At 44.7% G+C, this 6235-nt stretch overlaps 1 protein-coding gene across 7 annotated transcripts in view; it reads left to right on the plus strand.

The window, feature by feature from the left end:
• Positions 1 to 6235, plus strand: part of SIAH1 (siah E3 ubiquitin protein ligase 1) — a 31844-nt gene that overhangs the window by 18902 nt on the left and 6707 nt on the right. Inside the window, exon 1 of one of the 7 annotated variants that reach the window (XM_006034968.3) lies at positions 3063 to 3085. The exons of 4 other annotated variants lie outside the window; for them this stretch is intronic. The gene's annotated coding sequence lies outside the window, so the exon portion shown is untranslated. Of the gene's footprint in view, positions 1 to 3062; positions 3086 to 5269; positions 6166 to 6235 lie in introns of those variants that run through there. 2 more of the 7 variants (XM_025191099.1, XM_025191102.1) reach the window with 2 other exon arrangements.

Consider the following 6235-nt stretch of genomic DNA (forward strand, 5'->3'; position numbering starts at 1 on the left):
TAAAAGAAGCTTCTGTCTTGCTGGGAATAAAGGCACAGGTTAGAACCCAGGGTCCCCTCCCTCCCACAACATCACTGAACCACGCACCCTCTGGCTTGTTCTCTTCCTCCTGGCCCCATGTCTTCCTGTATTTGAGGTCCAGGGGCCAGTTCCAACAGGAATGCTGGAGAGTCCCTCCCCTAAATAATGCCTAACCTACAGCCTGCTGGCTAGAGCACTGTGCTGGGAAGTCAGATACGTATAGGTTAAGACTCTGTCTGGGTGTCACAGGTCTTCAGCTTTGTGATCAAGTTCCTTAGATACCAGAGAAGGACCCTCCTATGTTTTAGCCCACTGCCTAGCAGCTGTGTCATCACGGATCATAGTTTTTTTGCCTAGCTATAAATTTAGTCCTTATACTAGATTTGATGTGCAGATGCAGAGCCTTATACCTGCCCTGCCAGCACATACCTTATTGCATATGCTCAAGCTGTGGACACTTGCACATCCATGTTATGTTTAGAATAGTATATAACTACAGTGGGTTGTAGAGGGTATTTTGTTACGCCATGCTTTTGGGTTTTGCCAGTTGCTGCATGATACTAAAAGCAATTTTCTCCTCCTGTCACTATGGATGTCAGGGTTGTGAATTTTCTGTGGGGGTTTTTTACTTTTTTCAGAAGCATTGAGTGTTAGCTCTAGCCAAGGCTGTAGATTTGATCAGGCTGTGCTGATCGTCCTTCTGGGACTAAAAAACCCACAGGTTCCTAGTTTGAGCTCCTTGCTCCTCTACACAAGGTCAGACCGATTACTATGTTTGGGGTCAGGGAGGAATTTTATCCCACAGTCAGATTGGCATAGTCCGGGGGTTTTTGCTTTCTTCTGTAGTGGGGGTATGGTCCTCTTCCTTGGATTTTTTAAGAGTGTATTTAACTGCAACAAGGAACAGCTTTTTTAGGGCATTGACAGTGCCCTTGACCCCCTGCTTCATTTGTGGTGTTTTGGGGATTGTTTGTGGAGTTTTCAAGACTAGGTTAGATAAATACTTTTGTAGCATGGCATAGTTAGGAATGATCCTGCCTTGAAGGGGGGTTGGCAGCCTACAACCTGGGAAGGTCTGACCTGGCCCAGGGGATTGGGTGGCACGCAGGTGCACCAAACCACCTGTGCCCTTAGCAGCACCTTCCTCCACAGCCCTCTTGCTGCTCTCATGCTTTCACTTCCCTTGTTGCAGAGTGGCTGGCTATGTATGGCAAGGGCAAGTGCAGGTGGCTTGAGCTCTCTGGGGGGCAAAGATTCACTGTCTTTTCGGCCTATGCTGTGGCTGCTGACTCCTGGACTAGGTGACCTTCTGAGGTCCCTTCCAGCCCTACTTTTCTGTGGCTCCATGTAAAGTGAAGTAGGATTCTGCTCATACTTCTACGTCAGGAATGTACATGATTGTTGTAGTGGGGAAGCTCCTCTAAAGATATTCTGACCCGAGACCCCATGTTTATGGAAACAATGGTGTGAATTTTAATTGGTATCGTTCTGCTTAGTTTGGTTAATGCATGGTCAGGTTTTCAGGAAGACTTCCATATGACTTTTCATGCATATTTGAGAGCATGGTATTCTGGCTTCAGTTTGTAGCATGATTTTTCATCAGGTTAATATAGACGTCTTTTTCGAGATTTGACAGGACCCAGCCTTCTTTTCTGCCAGGAGAAACTTTTGTTGCATATTTTTCTCATTGAAGCGTGTATATTTAGTTTGCTTTTGGGGAACTCTCACTACCTACTTTAAAGGAACTGTCTGAATATTTTTGGCAACTGCTCAGAATATGCCAACATCTACCTTACACTCATTTCTTGACTCCTTGAAAAATAGTCATTTGTCTGTTGCAAAGAACTCTGAAGACCCCTGCTGTCATAATGTTTTTGACCCTGTAGATTCCTATTTTAAAATCTTTGGGTTGTTGTGCAGTGATTCTCAACCTTTTTGGACTCTAACTTTTCAGAATTTAGCAGCACTCTATTTAAAAAAGCTATTGTAATTGTAGTATGAATATTTTATAAATAATATATTGATCCAATTAATAATTGATTATTTTATTGCATGATGATGTATGCAAATAATATAAGTATACTATGCACCCCCAGGGGAGCACTCCCTTGGCTCTGCCCTGCCCAGAACATGTTTATTCCTGGCATGGTTCGTGGATTCCCTACATATGGCTTCAAGTCTTGTCTGGGAACTGTCAGGCCAATTTCTCCCCTTAGCTATCCCAGGGTGATTCCCCTGAACTCTAGGTGAAGGGCTCTATCCCTGGGCAGAGCCTGGGAATGCCTGTCGGCCGGACCTGGCTCCACCTGGCCAACAGGGAAAAGGTGCCGGGCTTCACATGTGACAAGTTGGAGGATGCCAAGAGGGATGGAAGAGAAGGGGATGGGGCAGCAGAACATTACAAGGCCTGAAAGGTGGCAGGCCTTGGTTCCTCTGCCTGGGGCAAAGTAAAGAGGGAAGGTTCACTTGGGGGACTGCTAGAAAAGCCTGAATCTGCAGTGGGGCAGGCACTGAACCCAGAGTTTGGTAGTCCATGACTTGCCTGGAGCTGGCTGCTCTGGTGGCCTTGGTAGAGTTGATGTGGAGCTGGTTGTCCATGTTCTTGAGGGACTGCAGTAACCTCGTCTGGACCTGGCTGGGCAGTGGTAACAGCCTCAGAGCAGACTGAGGGAAGAACCCATGCCCCACCTTCCTGTCACAGAGACAGACACCGATGCCTGCTTACTTGGCCACAGACGAGCATGCACAAGGCCACCCAGGGGAGGGGCATCTGTGGCAACCTTAAAAGGATCTTGCAGTATCCCAGGGTGCTGTGGGGCCCTGGTTGAAAATCGCTGATACTGTAGATCATATGTAGTACATCTAATAGTGCTAATATTGAGTGGTGCCCTTTGGCACTCTGCTGTACCCTTAAAGAGATGCCACAGCACCATGGTTGTGAATCACTGTTTTAGTGATCTCAGAGAAACAGAATTATAGGTAAGCAATTTCTTCTTATGACTGTACAGACAGACTGTGAAATCAGAGAGGCTCAAGCAGAAATGTTAACTCTACCATCTGCCAGGTATGTGTTTTGTTTTGTTTTCTGTTTTTCTTTGGCTTTGGTTAAATTTGTAGCTTTAATGTATTGCTCGTTGTTGTACACCAAATATGCACATGGGTATAAGTTAAAGTTCTGAAGGCAATCTTACTTTTTTGCATTTTTCTTGACTTCTTGGAATTATTTGTCCATTCTTAACATTGTATATATGAGATTACAAGACAACATTCTTTAGTTAAAAAAAGCTTCACTTCATTAAAAGCAGGCAGTATTTTTCCCCGGTTTTGTTTACAGTTTGCACTTCTACTTTGGGCAGTGAAAATCTATTAAATAGTTCACTGGAACATTAACATTTCTGAAAACTGGAAGAATGTTTAAGAGCTTCAGTAATAGAGTAGACTAAGGCCCCTGACAGTCCTTCAGTTTAAGAAGTGATGGGATCTCTAATCCATGATCCTACCATGCAGGACATGTGATTTTGGGTTTGGAGATTAAATCCCAGTTGTGCCTTACTTGCTGGTGCAGGGGGAGGCTGGGAGCCCAGGCTCATGATCCCCAGCACTCGTGTATGAGCAAGATGCAACCAGGATGCTGACAATCATCTGATTGTCAAAACCCCAGATGGAGGGCACAGAGACCCTGGGATTGGTTCTGGGAATTGGTTGCTGCAGTCCAGTTCTGGGGTCCCTGTGAGATGGGAACTAGTAAAAACTGATGTGCTGCTTGGCTGTGGACCAGGCATGGTTTTTTTTTAAGTTGTGACACACGGGGAGCCTGGCAGCAGGCTGCTGCACCCTGATACCAGGCTCTGTGCGTGGGGAGCTGTATAAATCCTGTGTGCTCCCCAGCTGGGTGACACACGGGGTTTTCACTTCTCCCTGGAATGTGGCTGCAGCAACTGATGCCCAGTTTTCCTTGTGCTGGGATCTATGAAGCCATGTGTAGTGCCCAGCTGGGTGGTGCACAGGTTTTTGACAGGTCCCTGGGCACAAGCGGCCATGTGTTCAGTTTCAGGCATGATAGAAATGAGCCACAGAGTTATGCCAGTATCTTTTAAATATCATTTTCACAGTTGCTTTTTTTTTTTTTTTTTAATGTGAGGTCATAACTTCCCTCCCTTCGTTCTTTACAGATAAGTGACTCCCAAAACAGTATCCTTGAAACAGTCTTTCCGTTGCATGCCTCTTCTGTCTGATGTCTTTTGCACACTGGCCACATGTTACCCTGTTACATTCCTTTAGGAACTTCAAAATTTATTATATAAATACAGTCCTTGACAGTATTTAAATATCAAAGTGTAAAGACTGCATGGCCCAACACACCCTTTTAAATGTTTTCTACCTTTATCTCACTCAAGTTGCTTTTTAACTACTATCCAAAGTCTTCTGTACTACCAAATTGGATGGCTAAAACGCAACTTATTTTTGTCTTGAACTTTAATATTGTTAAATGTTTAGCAGTGTACAAGATTGTTTATATTTGAGTGAGGAGGTAGGTGGGAGGGTGTATGTGTGTTGGACCTCTGGAAATTGCAAAACCAGGATTATCTTGGTCTATGCATGTGTAAAACTTCCAACTTTGGAGGCATAGCCTGTTATCTTTCCTAGCTTGCTTCCTTTTTCATGTTGATATTTGTACTGCAGTTTAGTCTTCAGTGGGAATATTCCATCTTTCTATCCAACCTCTAGCTCCCTCCTACTGTGCATCTGCTTTAACTGCTTTCTCTGTCTCTGACTGCTTCTTTACATGTGAATATATACATGTTTCTCAGTTTAAGGGGAAAGAAACTGAAGTCCAGCTTCCATTTTGCTTAGGGTGCCTAAATGGATCATTCCTGAGGACTTACTTTCTCTCCCTTAGTTTAGTCTCCCATTTGTCCCCTCTACCTCATTGGACATTCACCCTGCCCCTTAATCTGGTCCTTCTGTTTTTCTTTCTTGAGGTGCATGAAGGTGTGTAGGGGTGTAGGTTGTAGCTGTAATGGTTTAAGGACATAGGCAGGCAAAGTTATTTGGATAAATCCGATATCTTTTTATTAGACCAACTAAAATAGGTGGAAAAAGATCTCAGATTTGCCTGAAGGCCTGTAGGGTTTTTCTGTTTTGTTTTGGCTTGCTTTTGACCTTTTTAGTTCAGGACTTGAAGTATAAAAAAGATGTTGCAAAACTAAAATTATTGAGAAGCTGAAAGAAAAGAGGATCTTTTAATTAGGCTTTTAATGCCGTTGCCTTAACGTGTATCTAGATGTCTTAACCAGCAGCAAGGGATGAATCTTTAAGCTGTTTGCCTTTTCTTGGCAGGCAGGTGATGTGCTTTTTGTTAACTTTGTCTTGATCAAGTTACTATAACACGATTGGAATAACTTGTTTAAGGTCCTGCTTATGCTGGGATTTAAGGTGTGATATGAACATGTTCTAAAAACCCACAAAACCTGCTGAGGGGCTGTGCATCTCTTCTGGGAGAAGCTGCTTTATGACGTATTGAAGAGCACAAGAGTTACTTTAAAGAGCTTTTTAATTCATTCTCCTTAAAGTATACAGAGGATGTAGGGTCTGAGCTGCTCTGGTCTGCTGGAAGGCTCCTTGAACACCAAAATAATTGGCAACTTTATCAGTCCTTAACTGAACTGGCTAGATACTGTTTTCCCCTTCCCTACGTGTGTTTGGGTGTGTTATGAGTACAGTATTAATAAAAGCCCTTCCTTCTGTTACTCAGACTTGGCTGGATTAGATGCTCAGAGGTTATCATGTCGGTGCTATCTCATTGGCCTCGCTTTCTTATCACTGGATTGGTCCAGCTTTTTACATCTGGAGTTTTTCTGTCCTACCTCTGAACTCGGGCTGTTCTCTCCCTGCGACTTGGGCTTTGCCTGAAGTCTGTGACAGCTTTTATTTATCCAGTGATGTGACTTTGGGGGGTGGGGAAGAAGCGTTCGCACTGTTCTGGACTGACACCGAATCAAATGAAATGGTTCGTGAGGTGGCTGCCCCGATCTGAAGCAGAAATAGGAAGCGAAGGGGGAGAGGCCCCTCGGTGCAACGACCGCGTGTCTCCTTGGCTGTGGCGGGCGATCGGCCCCGCTGTTTGTTTGCTCGCCGGATCATGTGAGCCGGGTGGGGTGGACGCCGCCACCTCTCCCTCCCTCTCCCCCCCCCCTTCTCCCCGCCTGTCCTG

This window comes from Alligator sinensis, unplaced genomic scaffold (assembly GCF_000455745.1).
Source record: "Alligator sinensis unplaced genomic scaffold, ASM45574v1 scaffold1107_1, whole genome shotgun sequence".
Classification (NCBI taxonomy): domain Eukaryota; kingdom Metazoa; phylum Chordata; order Crocodylia; family Alligatoridae; genus Alligator; species Alligator sinensis.